We start from the raw sequence: 16,063 nt of genomic DNA, 5'->3' as shown, positions 1-16,063 counted from the left end.
ATTCCTGACTACCTGTCTGCAGGTAATCCATGTCAAAGAGCATTTGATTTTGACAGACTTTTGCAAAACATTTATCTGCTTAAAATGAAATTCTATAGGCAAGAAGAATTAGCTTTGAAATTTTTGTCAGATATGGTATATTATCGAGTCAACAAAACCAGAAAACTCAAAAATAATGAATAGCCTAATTTCTGCTACTTCAAAAGTACATATATTTGAAGGTTAAACATAGGGTAAACTCTGACTCAGAGATGGAAGGTTCTGTTTTTCAGATATTTCATAGGCCACTGATTAAGCTTAGAGAAGATGGTATGTCTACTTGTCTTCCATGTGGAAGGACAGCTCTGTGTAAGTGATAATAAAAAAGCAGCTTTGCTTTGATGCCAGGTTCCTCTGGCCTTGACATGATGCTGTTGCAGAACTGCCTGTCTGTGGATCTTGATTTCAGAGCTCTCTTTTAGTTGGAAAAGACATCCCTAACTACTGAACAGATTTAAATATGAATAGGAGAAAAACCTCTTCCTTCCTCCGCTTGAACTTTGTAAATTATGATCATGATCTATTGTAAGTGTATGCCTTTCCTTTTCCTCTAGCTAAAGAAATTATTAAAGATTGAAGACAAAATTGCAACTTAAATTTTAATCTAAAATGTTTTCTAAAACTGAAATTTTAAAATTTTTGTGTTTAACTGAAATTTTTCAGCTGGACTGTGTAGATTTCAGGCCAGATTTGAAAAAAAAAAGTGACCCCAATGCAGAGAAAAATAGTTTTAAAAATAGTTTTTAAAATATTATCTTAACTGATTATAAAGAGAATAAAAAATAATTTCAATGTCATTAAGGTATGGTAAATCAATAAACAGAGGTAATTGCTATAAATTCTTTGATAAATTATTAAAAAAAATAAAATACAGGATTGCCTAACATTGCTAAAAAATGGTAACTTTTTAATTACCTCATTAGGGAATCTAACAGGTGGGAGTATTTACTTGAGACTAAGCCTACAACCAGAACTGTAGTTCCTCTTTTGTTCCACTTGCATTAATAGAAGTGTATTCTATCTTAAGATAAACAGATATATCTTATTTGTTATTTGTATCAGACTGATTTGATCAAGTGTTGATTCATTCTTTGCTTCCATTACATTCCTGATATTTTATTTCCTGCTTCGTGACTTAGCCTAAATTGTTTCAAGGGATGACCTGTATTTTTGTAACTTTTTAATAAAAATCCTTATAAAATACATTTTATAGAGTTTATTACTGAAAAGCTGAGAGGTTGATTGGCACGTGTTTCTGTTACTGAAGGACAGCTCCTGCAAGTCCCAGCAGATCATTGGGCCTGAAAAAGACGAATGGACTTCAAAAGGTCTGAACAAAATTTGCTAGCAATATTTTGAAGTATCTTCGTTCATCAATACATTTAATTCTAATAACCTAAAATGGTCTTATATAAGCCTAAATTCATTTATGCCCTTGGTCCTTCTACAAACAGTGTTGAAGAACAACAAAACAACCTGCAGAGAACCCTGCAACAGTAAAAAAAAAATAAAATCTATTGAACCAGCGTTGGCTGTAATAGCAATCACACAATTTTCAGTATAATCTTATATTTTCCTCTGATTTGTTTTAACAAGCATGCTGAGAATTCAGTGTAGTACATTAGCTTTATTTCTTCCAGGACACGACCAGCATGTGTATTATGTCATATACCCCATATTTGTCCTTTTGCTTCTCAGGACTTGCAATCGACTTTGCAATCGTATCTACCTGAAATTAAGTTCTAGCTTGTTCTCACGTCTTGATTTCTAAAAGAGACAGCATAAAGGCTATTAAGGAGGGGAGAAGAAGGCAGGGAAAGGGAGCAAAGATCAGACTTCACTTGGGCAGTGAGTGGTTTTGTGGTGAAGATTTAACAAAGTACTGCAACTGTGTAACAGTTCCTGGAGAGCTGTTCAAAAAGTTGATATAAGACTAGGAAAAATCCCAACTAAAACAAAACCCCTAAATCAGGCTTTTTAGTGTTATATAAGCACAAGTTTGCATTTATAAGTGAACTGTCAATAGAGATAGTTTTTGTAAAATGTATCAGAAGGGTAAGAAAAATTTATTTATTCAACAATTGGCACTTCACCTCCATTGGCTAAGTTAAGCAAAGTAGCTCATACAGCAATAGTTGATTATTTTTCTGTGATCCATCTTCTTTTCAAAGCTAGAAATACATGATCAAATAAGATTGTCTTTGAAAATAAGATAAGGTTCCTTTGTTTTTTTAATCACAAAAGACCAAAAGCTATTCTGAAATTTTATAGAACATTAATATCTTATAATAGTAGGAAAGTTCTCAAAAAGAAGCTATTACAGTACCAGGAAAATCAAAACTCTACCAGCCTCCAAAGTGCTTGACATTTTAATGAAAACACATTATGTTTTTAAAAAATAAATACTGTTTAGGCAATCATTTCAAACATAAGTTTTTTTGGAATCTCCAATTATTTGGCCAGAATCTGGTAAAAACTAGAAGCTGACCAATGAAATTACTTACTTAGCTTAGAGTAATGCAAGTGCAGTTTATGAATCAATGCCAATTTTCAGTAGCAGGACAGTAATTAGTGAACATGATATTGTTAATTATTCTCTGAACATTCTATTAATTCAGAATTAAATTAAAAGAAAGGCATCCCATGTTTCATAATTATTTTCCATTTGATCATACAATAAAAACTGAAACCAGATTTTCTCATTTTCTTTCTCTGAGATGTACCAGTCTGGAATTTTGCTCTCACTACCATCTAAAGGCTACATACCCTTAAAACAAAATATTACTAAAATCAAACTGATGAATATGAAACAATTCCCACATTCTTTTCTGGTTGCTATTTTAGCAGTGCTATAAGTAATGTCATTTCCACTAATCCAGCTAACGTCTCTGTGAGTAAAATCAGTATCAAAAGGAAACAGTTGACCTGCTGAGTTGATGCCGCTGCAGCTTCTTTTGTTTGCAAATAAAAACAAAGTCAACCAGCTTTCATTGTGGCAATAGTCATTTCTTTCCATTTACATCTAAGAGAAAGTGCTTTTCAAAAGATCCAGTTTTACCAAAAATGTTTTGTTTTCACTTTATGCATTTGATTACTAACATTTCAGCCTATTATTGAATAGTTTATAAACATTTTGGTCATTTGCATTTTTTTATGTGATAATTTATAAGACTTTTAAATGAAAAATTAACTTACTGGAAATTTAGCTTCATTGGAATGTTTGTTTAACCAGAAGAACAAAAAATATTGGGAATTTATTGCTTATCCAGAGAACAAATCCACAGGGCTTTTTTGTCACCTGAAGTGGTTTGAAAGAACTACAGAAAGGATGGTGCAAAAAAATATAAAGGAGATCAAGGAAGGAACAAGAACAGAGTGCTTCTGAAATTCATTCATCCTTAGTAGGAAATTAAATCTACTCAAATCACCTTTTAAGTCAGCATTCAAGTGGCAAATTAAAGATGAAATGCAAGCCAGATAATGTAAGGAACACAGGCCCTGTAAGAGAATAGAAATCAGTTTTCTTCTGAAAATGAGATAACAAAAAGAAAATATGCAGGAGAAATTAAGGATTTTTCCCCCTTTTTTAGTGACCCAAAAGAAGAAAGGAAGGAAGAAAGAATTTAACCATTCAAATAAGTATCTGTTAAACTCAGAAAGAACGAATAGGGAAAACTTTACTTTTGATTTAGGCTTTCAAGTAGTCATTCTTACAGTCCAAGAAATGCAATCAGAAGGATTAGAACTTCTCCACCAATTATCTTATGTCATTGTAAGCATGTAGAAATAAGATGACTTGTACAGTACTGTTAATAAGTACAAGATGATTTGATAACTCATATCAATAATAGCAAACACTAAATTTCTGTTTATTTACCTCAATGTACAGCAGCACTACAAATTAAGAGAACCTCAGAAATTTCTTGTAGGTCTTCAAAGAAAGCTCTTGGGGAGTGGGCAATAAAGATGCACCACAAAGGAACACAGAGCTCCATCAAAATGAGAATCCTCACAATGGGGATCTTCACATAGTGAAATGGGATTTTTTGCAATTGGTAAAAAAAAAAAATTGATAGGGAGGTTGCACTGTCATGTAGTTTCTTTCAAACTCAGTAAGAGATTTGTTAAATTATGAAGGAAATGTTTCATAATCACTCTGCAAATGGTCTTGTTATTTGATGATTTGAATCAATATAAGACAAAAAGATGGTATACCCTTGCTAGGTCACCACTACTCACAAAAAATATATTTTGTCTTTCATGAGGTATTACACACCTGATTGTGTGTAGTAATATTTTGCATCAGAGCTACAAACTTTAAGATCATATCAGAATTTGTATAGACACAATAATATTTCAACTAAATTGTGTCCATTGTGTGTTCTTATCATAATCTGAAAAGATTTAACACAGGCTAAAAAGATAATGTGATTCTTTTATTAATTGTTATTATTATTTGTGTTATTTGAACACATTTATTTTATTTCATGGTATTTACCAAGTTATTCCTTGAATTTATATATAACTATGTATTTATTAGAATGCAGTTTTATGTAGATATAGATTTTATGTGTTCTATTCCAAACCAAGGAAACAAAAAATTCTTGTCTGTTGCTGGAGACAATTTCATCCTCTCTAAAACTGTGATGATACGCCACAAACCATGGGCTACAAACTTTTCTGTTGGGGATGGCATCATTCAGTGTTCACTTATTTCAATGGAACTAAATAATTTGAAATTGATTTCAGCAATGTTTATTTAGATGGGAAGAGAAAAATAAGAGAAAAATAATTTGAAAATAATTTCACAAGAATTAATAATTTGAAGGCATTACTATTCTTGTTCTGTAGAGACTAACATGGCAACTGGTTAGTTAGAGCCTTAGTACATGACATGATAGTTTAATACCTTTATTTTAAACTATCATTCTGTCTGTATTTTATGTAGCATGGTCTTTATCAGCAGAGAATACTTTGTTTATATATATTAATGTACTGTCAGGATTATGTTACAGTTATGTTGACGATAATTAAATTAAATCTAGGTGTCCTTTGCAAGAATAAAATTATTTAATTCCTACAGCAAATTCCTACAGACACTCTCTACTCTTTTTCAAACACAATTAATGCAGTTACTATTTACAAATAATTTGTACTTAACAGAACTTTGACTGAAGTATGATTTTCGATAATTAATAAAATGTCACCCTGGCTTAGTGGTGTTAGCATGCAACTGAAAATGTTTTTCTGTAGCTAGTCATTCAGATCTCCAAAATGGAGTCAGTCCTGGACAACTTTCTCACTCCTGATGTCCTGATATCAGATCCCAGGAAAAAAGGGATATTTATGAAAATCTCTAGGAAAACAGTTCCAGGTTTCAGGTAAACTGGTACATGAGTTCACCACATACAGTAATATATCTTGATACAACCTTGAACAGATTTTTTTCACACTTTACACCATTCTTGGATATTTTTGCAGAAGTGCCAAAAGTAGCAATTAATACCATATAAGTCCATTGATATTCTGCAGAGAAAAACATTTTTTAGAGATTACTAACTGAAGTGATCCAAGAAATATTGCAAAGGAAATAGCTCACAGTTAGTTACAACACAAGTCCACTCATTGGTAATAGAATATGCCAGGAACTAATGAATCCTTAGACTTTGAGAAAAATGTAGTCACAATTGCCATGTTACCTGTTTGAACTCCAGAAGTGAAGCATTAATTCGGGAATAAATATTGGGTGGGGAAAGTGGGGGGAAAAATATACTAGCTCTCAGCAACATTTGTGCAGTGATACATATGACAACCTTTGTTCATGTTCCATTATCATTGCTAAAACAAAGATCACACACTGTCAGGAATTCTTCATACAAGGTAAGCTTACAGCAGAGGGTTGTGCCATCATTTATTTGCCATCTGGACTTGTGAATCTTGTAGTTGCAGCTACCCAGTGGTTAAAATTGTCCAATTTAGCCCAGTGTTTAAGATACTTTTTTAGGAAGAGCTGATCTGTCTAGATGAAACTGACATGCCCATCAGTTCTCAAGACCAGTAAGTCATTGTGAAATAATGTGGGTGGGTTTGGGGAGAGTCCTTACACTTAAAGGAACAGATATTCTGACACCGGAACAGATAGGTGCCTAATAGGAAATTCAGGATCAAGAATCCAGCCACACTGCACTTCTTTTAACATGGGTTTAGCAGCTTTCTACCAGCTTTTCAAACATAGGATCACTTCATGGATGTATTGGCTGTAGATGAAATGGAGATGTGCAGGTGTGTACCACTTTGAGTCCTTCCAAATTCTTGTTCAGGCAACGTGCTTTGTCCAGATTTTCACTGGGTACATTAGAACAGGGAAGCCACAAAGACAAAATCATGCTGGTCCTCTCTGACATAAAATATAGAGGCTATTTTTCAAGCATGAGTGGTGCAGAAGGTAGATAGAGATAACTGTTCTGTCACACACAGAGAGGCAATAGTTTTAAAGACAGCGACAGAAACCAAGGACCCCACTCCTCTAAGATCTTTTAAAACCAGCACCACAGAGTTGGGCAAACAGAGCGTTCAATCAGTGAACACATTTGAGACCTTGAAAGTGTATGGTTTCTTTGTGTAGGAACTCCAGACTTGCACAGCCTTTGCATGGCTGTTGGATCCATGTGGATGTTGTTGCACTGAGGGGTGACTGTTCTCCACCATTTATTGCTTTCTAACTCAGCTGTTGGCATAAGCCACCAGTGACCTTGCTGAGCATAAAGCCCCATGCTAATCTCTTTGACTTTGTCCATAGTTAAAGCTAATAGTTGGTTGTTCCCTCTGTTTTCAACCTTTGTTTTCCCATCCTGAGTATGTCACAAGGATGTAATATGTGTGTTAGTGGTTCATCTGTGGGATTTCTGTTTTTATTCCTCCCACACAAAGTTCAAAAAAATATAGCCAGCTAGATGTATGCTTTCAGGGAGTCCTCCCCCATAACACTTACCTCTGATTCCTTCCTCTTCCAGTGAACACCAGGGTTACCTATCTTATCAGATGGGAGCAAATAAAATCTGAGCCTTATTTTATCTGAACAATGCCTTCAGGTAGGTTTCATCCAATGATACTATTTCACCTAAGCCAGAAGAATCTGAGTAAAATATTTTGTTGGATGCTTTAGTGTTTTCTGACTTAATCTTTCCATTTTGCTACTTGCAATGATTTCCTTCAAAAGAAGCCCCCAATGCTAGAGGATTTTCCAAGCAAGTTGCAGGTGTTATCAATATGAAGGCAGGGAATTGAGGTGTTTTTTTGACCCCTATGTGTTTGACATGCTTATGAACTACATTTTTTCATTTTAAAGAATGAATGTATTAAGCAAGGTGCATTTGTAGACATCTAAGACATATTGTTGCTTTTAGAAAATTTAATCAATATGCAAATTTTGTCTAATCTAGTTGTGGCAAAAACCGAAAAGTTACAATAAACGATCATATTGCACTTTAAATGGTTGAAATTTATAAAATATTGTAATAAAAATAATTTGTGTTTAAGAAAACATGCTAAAAATAAGTATTGTGGTACTACGACTAATAGTAAAGTAGAAAATTATTGCTCTTGCAGTGTACTGAATGTACACTCTACAATTAAGAATTTGGATTTATGGGGAACAGGTTTGGTTTTGATTTACCATATCAACAGCCTGTTTCTTATGCTGTCAAACTTATGCAATTGCTTGGTCAGTGATAAGGAACTGGTGCACATGACTTTATTCAGCTCCTGCTCATGTTTTGGCTGAACACAGCCCATGTTAAAGATTGATGTATGCTGGGAGCAGCACCATCAGATCCATGAGACAGCAACATGTACAGGACATGATGGCTAGGAAGGCGTGAAGGTCATTATGTCACTGTCACCTGCAATCTTCTGTCTCCTGCAGCCACCGCTCCTGTATGCAGATTGTTGTGCAGTTAATTCAGAATCCATGAAGTTATGGTAATGGGGTAGACATACCTTCCAAGCTGGAAGACATGGATGTGTCAGCTTACAAAAAATAAGGTTTTGAGCTGGATCCAGTAAGAGTGAAGAGACTTTTGTGGTTCCCTGTGTCACACATGGGATGCCTGCACCCTTATGAGGAAGGAGGACAGGCACTCACCCTCAGCTAGGCTACAGTTTTGCCCATAGGCTTGCACATTAGTTACAAAGTGGAAGATTACAAACTGTGAGTTGGAGTCAGGAAACAAAGAAATTGTGAGATAGAAACCTTATGAATTAAGTGAATGCATGTTAGACTAACCTTTATGAAGGGGATTGAGCCCTTCTGCCTTGTGTTTGTTTTCTTTCCTGATGAGCTCATAAAGTAAAGTTCAATTGACAGAGTACATTGCCCTGCAAATTTGAGAGCTCCAAACAGGCTGTGACAGTGCAGGAAATGACAATATAGGAGAAAAGAAAAGTCATTTAAGTGCAGAATATAAATCCCTAGCTTGTTTCAACACTAATTTGAAATAAAAATGTATGCTGTCTTTTAGTTAGGATTAACTTCTTGTTCTGATGTCTGTCAAGAAATGGATTCTACTTTTATACATTAAAATAGTCATATTAGCAAAGACTTCTCATAACAAGGTGTACAGGATCTTTCTTTGATTTTTTTTCTGCTTTAACCCTTATTACAAAGTGGCAGAAAAATATGGATGTCACCTGGATATTCAAAAAACTTTAATTTTTTTATCTTTTAAAAGCTCTCTTGTTGTAAGATAACAAATACATTAATGATACAGTGTGTTTGTAGCACAATTTTTATTAAAATTTATTTAAGACACTCTCATCAACCCTATTGCACATATTATTACACCTAATATGTGCTCCATGGTTCTGAAATTCTCAATAGTGTTAGAAATCTCCTAAGAGGGAATCTTAAGCAATATTCCAAATTCACTTTTGGGAATGTTAGTCAATATACATGTTTATTTTGCAGCAATCTCAAATACTATGGCCATTTAAAGAACATTGTAGGTATGAACACATTACACTGGATAAGTTTGGACCCTTATGGTGGGTAGACACTAGCCCCAAGGGCAATACAGAATTGGATACACTGTTCATACCTAAATCTGATGCAGAATTTTCTCTTCAGGTTAGTTGTCTTTCTGCAGTGTTTCTTGCCAAAACCTAGAGGCATAATTTTAAAAAAAAAAAGTTTTCTCTAGATTTAGTAAAACCCTGATGAAGTTGAAGAAGAGACCATGCTCATATTTGGTTACCTTTAAGGAAACTTAAATTTTTCCTGGTCTGGGTTTCAGGCCCTCTTCTCCCTGTCCTGCTTCTGAGGGTGTCCTGCTGTCACCCTCAAGCCTGCCATGCTATAGGGTGTAGACTTTTTGGTGACATTGGCTGCCCCTGGTTATGGGACAACCTTTGTGTGTGACCTAGCTGTAACTTTTGAAATTTAATGAGGACATATCAAGTCATGACATTTAAAGCTCCATGATCAATTATTTAATTTCCATCTTACTTTATATTGGAATAGCAGGTAAGACACTGGTTTCTAAGACATATCCTGTAACAGGGAAAAAATACTCTCACAAAATCTTGCCAGCCTTGGTTACCAAAAAATTATAAGTAAGTAAAAAAAAAACCCCACAAAAACAAAAACAACAAAAAAAACAAAACAAAACAAAACAAAAAAAACAACAACAACAACAAAAAAATAAAAACCAGAACATGGATACAGATTTTACGGAATGTTATACACAAGTATGAACAAATTATTCTCAGAATAAATTACAGAAAATAAGAAAGTAATCTAAGTTGAATTATGCAAACAGGCACATGTCCTCTGACCATTCATAATTTAGAGGCAAAATGAAAAAACACTGAAAATATTCATCCTGATTTTTCACTAAGTGCCTGTGTTTTTAATCAGATTTTATATTTATCAGCCAGTTTTACATGGAATAGAATCTGGCTGAATATTTGACTAAACATTCTTTATTTGGAAGTGTGAAAATAAAAACATATTGAAGTTTTTATACGAGTAGTAGGATGAAGCTTATCACAGCTGATATAGTAAAGACTTGATGGATACAGATAAAAGTAAAATGTAGGAGGCTATAGACTATCTCACATGTGAATGAGTTAGGGGAAACACCAAAGAAACTCACTGAAGTGAGAAAAAGTCTGGCTCAGTGCACACCTGAATGCACTTTTCTCCAGGTTTTCATAATATTTTTTTCAATTTTTCACATTCTGAGCATATGTTTTATTTTAAATTCTTCTTCTCAGACCTAGTAAAATCTTGGCTTTAAGGGAGAAAATCTCACTGTCACCAAGGGGTAGGAGGCTAGCCGAACAGATAGAAGGGGAAGAAACGAAGGATTTAGATGTAATTCTGCCAACTCAGTCATTACGTGTATGTAGTGATGTGAAAGTTGCCTGTTCATTTACTGTGGCTCTGTAAGATGACTACAAAAGCTAATCCAGTTTGTACACTTCTTGATTCTCTCTAAAAAATAATTTCTAATATAACTTCTCAAACACCAGGTTACCTCCCATTGTTTTCTAACTATATAGAAGAGAGGCAAAAAGGGCAAGATTGCCAAATAATCAGTGATTTTAAGCAAGATTGGTAGAACACCTGAGATCTTGCGAGATAGTAGAGATATTGAAGTAGGAGTTGGCAATAGATTGTGAATCTTTGGACATAATGTTTTGGCATAAGTATATGACAAATAAATCAAGGAAGTAGAAAACTATAACAAGTACATTACAGCAATCTGGATTATTTCCAGGGATCTTATCTGAGTACTTTCTTTTGCCTACTTGTGTGACAACTGACATTTTGAAAATTAGGGAACTTGACTTAGAAGTCAGTTTGCTAACTACCAAATGCTGGGTTTTCTAATGAAAAACACGTGAGGGATTTCACAGGTGTTAATTTTTATAGATCCTTTAACACTGTATTAAGATACTAAGCAAATTCAGAGAAAATTGTGGAAAAACATGTTGTCCAATTTTTTTTTTTCATGCATGCTATATTAAGTAATTATTTTCTGCATATCTATTGTGATGAGCAGGATCAAGCTACCGGCCACTGTGACCTTCCAAGAAATATTAGACATATAATTTATGAGTACCAGAATTCAACCAAACCATGAGTAGGTAAAAAAGTCAACTCCACACAATATAAATATATCTGTGAGCTCAAGGAAGGTCATGCCCTGTTTGATTTACACATAAACCTGTGAGACAACACTGACAAAATCACTGATTGAAGATGTGAGGGAGGAGGCATTTGCTACTGGTTGCTGTTTTATCTTTTCATCCCACAAAACTGCTAGGTATTTTCATTCTCTGAATTGTTAAATTTTTGTTCTTAGAAAGGCTTCAAGAAAATCTTACAGCTGAAAAATAATGATCTGCAACAATAAAAATTACAAGGTTTGTGATTTTGACCTGATTACCATATCATGATTATCACAGTATCCTCATAGGAATCTCACTGACTTTGACACAAAAAATAGAACACAAGAGTTGAGCATAGAACATTTTTTTACAGGGTCAGTCAGACATAAATAAAGTAAAAGCATAATACAGTATGGCCTTACAACCAGACATATAATGAAGTATGAAAGATATCATGCAAATACAGAACCTTTACTAAAGGAAATAGTCACTGAGTATCTGTAAATCTTCCCAGAAAAATCATTGTATTACTCAGTGTAGCAAGAGTTTCTAAGAGCTTTCCCTTGAATAAATACTTGCAATATACCCTAGGATAACTTTTCTTGAGGAGGGATGTTCTACAAGATGACCCAATGAAGTCCCTTCCAACCTTACCCATTCTGTGATTTTTTGCCAAGAAGTCACAAGTTCCTGTTCCTTAAGTGTAACTAGAACGTGGCTATGAGTCTCTTCTATTTAGTAGTGCAAGACACAAGCAGTATTATGGAACACTGCCCTCATTCTCAGAATAAATGTGTATTATTAGTTCACTGCATTCAAACAAAACCGCAGCAGAAGTTCATCAAAGGAAGACATCCCTAGAGCATTCCATGTTTCTGTCAATATTCAGGTGTTATTTTGTAAGGTATATCTATTCATAAAAGCCTAACAGTGAGAAAAACACTTCAAATTATTGAAGACTGCTAAGCATGCAGTGGTAGTTACTCCAGTTAACATGGAAATCACATTAAAAGGAATGAAGTCAGTTTAGTGACAGTTCAGGCGCTGAGCTAAAAAAGGAATAAGATAGAAAAGGCAGAAGCAGCAGGATGCTAAGCTTTAGTTAGATGTGCTGACAAATCCTAGTTTATTGAATGAAGGTTGAATGAAGGACTGAGACTACTGCTAGAGGTGAGAGTTTGAAAAGATATCCGGTGAGGAGCTGGACACAACACAATATAGTCTACATACTATATAGTAAATTTCTTAATGAAGTAATTTTCAGTTTGAAACTTAGAGAATTTATTTGGCAAAGTATTATTTGCTTGCTTTGTAATCCCTGACAAGTACTATGGACCCATCTATAAATCTATGTAAATTTATTGTGATTACTCATAGTTCAGTATTTGCAAGGCCCTCTTATAGCAATCCCTCTAAACAAATAAAGGCAAATTTATATTTTTTAAATGCAAGGAGAATTCAATTAGCTGTTAAAATTAGTACTTTTATTTAAACTGTTTTGCCAGAAGAAGTGTCTTAATTGGCTATTAATATACTGGGGTTTAATTCTATGCTACTTTATTCTTTTCTGAATATTGATGTATATTATTTTATAGGAATAAAGGTGTATCTAGGGCTTACTGTAAATATCTGCTGGTGAGGATGCACAAAAACCAGTTGCCAAATGTGCAAACTGTTCTTTTATATCTTGGAGCAATTTTCTTGGTGAGGGAATGCTATAATCACACAATTTTTGCTCATACAGATATCACTGTATGAACATTTCCCATGAAGATGAAAAAGGAAAGGTACAATTTGTTGATTAGATATCAGAAAATTATATAATGCTGATCATTGGAAACTAATGATGAAAAAAATGAATCATCAAAATGCAATTTCAATTTTTTTGAAAGATTCCACTTTGCTTTAAAAATTACATGGAAAGCAATATATATTTAAATTTTTCCAAGACATATTTTTCTGTCATAAATTTTAATTTCACAGATTTTTCCTAGCATTTCATTCAGGGTACTATCTTGTATATTTATAATCTACATTTTGTATTGACCTTTCTTTTATAGTAGCAAATATTATATATACCTGATAAAATCATCATCTGCTTTTTTTCTATAGTTAATTGTAGTTATTACTGTATTTGATATCTTTCTACAGTAATATCAAATACTGAAATTCTCAGAAACCTTTAGTCCTCATTTGGTAGCTTTACATATATTGACATACAGACAGTGATAAGGATTGTAACTAGCAATCCTGTTTCCTTGACATGAAGAAGTGTGGAATACTTAGGTTTGAATATATATGCAGTACATGACTGAACTTCAAAAGTCCAGTTCATGAAGTAAAATTCAAAGATCAACTTCTTTCTAAGATCTGGATTTGTGTTGTTCAGAGGGAGGATTGTAATTTCCCTAACGCATTTTAAAGGGCATAAGAATTAAAGAAAGTTTATTTCTCTTTTCTGAATTGTAAAGGACAGTTTATCTTCAATAGACTCACCATATTTTTTTTCATGTTAGGTGGTTCTTCTGATTTATAAATTTTAGCCTAAATAATCAGAAATGCTTATTATTTGCTAGTGAGAGCTAACACTTGAAATCCAATTGTGAAAATAGAAATGCTGGCTTTCCAGAATGAAAATTATATCAGGAAATTGGACACTGGAAAATACACTATGTATCTCCAACAGATCAGCCCAGTTACAACATTAATGAAAAGATTACTTCTTTTAGTCAATGGCACAATTTTTTCAAATTGTGACAGTGATCTCAGTGATCATCAGGAACATCAGATAATTTATTACAAGTATGTGCCTACAATTGTATTTATAACAATAGCAGTCTCATAGCATGAAAAGAAATTAAAGAAAACATCAAATGAAACAAACTCAGGGTATGCAGGGAGAATATAAATGCTATGTGTGATAAATGTGCATATTTTTCCTTGCTGAAAAGATTACTGTGAGTATGCTCCTAAATTTTTTTTTTCATCTGTTTGTTTGGGTTTTTGGTTTTTGTAGGTAGGTAGGTTGGATAGTTGATTTGGTTTGTTGATTTTGGTGGGGTTTTTTAATCTATTTGACGAGAGAAGTAATTTGAGTAGTTTCCTGAGAAGATGACATCTTTCCACCATGAAAATGGTGACTTTTGATTAACAATTAAGGGAAGAAGTGACCCAGTCTGTGATAAGGAATTAGTGGAGAATTATTTCTACAGAAAAAATGTGGAAGAACTAATCACTATTAAAATCAAATTTTCTGTGTACTTTCAGTCAGCCTAAGGTTCAGTTCACTGCCCGTTTTTATAAATGGGCAGTTTATCCAAAGGATTCTACCTGTTTTGAAGTTCTTCTTGAAAGTAGCAGTTGCTAAAGATTGCAACATTTCTAGGCATAGGTTTACTATTTGAATTGCTCTGAATTCTGCTTCCAAAGCAGCAATTGCTTTTGTTGGCTGTGTAATGTGATACATGCATCTTAAGAAGAACTTTTACAACAGATGTAATTTGGTCTATTTATTCATGGCAATTTACTGAACATTAGTGTATCTCCATGGGGCCTTTAGCTACCAACAGGTAGCTGAAGTGTCCTGTTTGCTACGGGGAAAGAAAGAAATGAGACAGCAACCACCTGCCAGTGTAGTAAACCAGGAGTACTCTCTTCTGTATATCATAAGAATTCTCCAGGCAGACAGCAGAAAGTAAAGTACAATGTGGTTTCAGGGACAGGGACTGCTGTTTGTAGTTAATTTTATGACACACAAGTATGAATGTGCTCAGGTTGCTAAAAGAAAAATTGTATTTGTGAATCAGGTGAAGAAAATGCTAAGAAGTAGTATTTGAAAAATGTTGTATTTGCCCTCAGTCAGTTTACCCTAATGCCTGAAAGTTAGCGATAGAAATAAAATGTGGAAAATAAGGCAATAAAAGCATCTGATTGTTGAAATTTTCTTTTTCTAGCACATATGGATAATTTTGCTTCTCCCTGAATATTATATTTTTTTAAAGGTATTAACTGGTAGGTTGTTACAGATGCTTGAAGCTACAAGCAAAAGAAATTAGCATAACTAAAGTATTTCAGGTTTATTCTACTCCCTTCCAAGGTTTGCTTCGTTTTTTTCTTCTTATCTCAGTCAAATGTCTTTAAAATCCCATTTTCTTAGCTTAGGATATAGTAGCAAGTTTTTACAGTTTTATTTTGGGGCATTTTTGTTTCTTTTTGGAGCAAGGGAGTTGTTTGATATTTCTTTCTCTGTTAAGTATTAATTGGCCTGATTGACTTGTATTTTTGCTACAGCACACAAATATGTATATGAATAAAAGTATAAATATACAAATACTTACTTGAATAAAAGCATGGTATGCCATTGTGTCACCTGCATTGTTAACATTTTTCTTTTTTTATAACATGTGTTAGATTAGAATTTGTCTGCAATATTCTTTGTCACAAGTCATGGACTATTTCCATTGAGGAAATATGGAATACACACACCAGGGAGAATCTAGTGACTGAGTGTTCTGTAATCAGTGGCCACTGTTTTAATGAAATACTATTTCTCTGATTTTTCAACTGCCTTTGTCTTAGGGAAGAAACTCTTACAGCATGAGGCCAGTACTTATACCTATAGTTATTAATCATGTTAACTCAGTTGCCATTATTTGTGTATCTAAAGTTTGTCACTAGGAGACAAACCTTGACCTGTGAACAGGAAGAATACAATTCCAGTGTTTATCCAGAAGAAAAAAAAAACAACCAACTTACTGTGTCTGTAAATGAAGTGACCTGGGACTGCGCTCTGTCCTTGGGGTCAAGGCTGATATAACAAGACTGATCTAACTAACAGGAGCCGATCATTGCT

General features: G+C 33.9%; 1 long non-coding RNA gene across 2 annotated transcripts in view; it reads left to right on the top strand.

Moving 5' to 3' along the window:
• The window catches only part of LOC121333368, a 70,380-nt gene that overhangs the window by 38,660 nt on the left and 15,657 nt on the right, over positions 1 to 16,063 (top strand). For both annotated transcript variants that reach the window (XR_005952277.1, XR_005952276.1), the window contains exon 4: positions 7,053 to 7,130. This is a non-coding gene — a long non-coding RNA (uncharacterized LOC121333368). The remainder of the gene's footprint in view (positions 1 to 7,052; positions 7,131 to 16,063) is intronic.

This window comes from Onychostruthus taczanowskii, unplaced genomic scaffold (genome assembly GCF_017590055.1).
Source record: "Onychostruthus taczanowskii isolate IOZ18803 unplaced genomic scaffold, ASM1759005v1 scaffold168, whole genome shotgun sequence".
NCBI lineage: Eukaryota > Metazoa > Chordata > Aves > Passeriformes > Passeridae > Onychostruthus > Onychostruthus taczanowskii.
The sequence above is the reverse complement of the archived record's forward strand: the minus strand, read 5'-3'. Positions and strand labels throughout refer to the sequence as shown.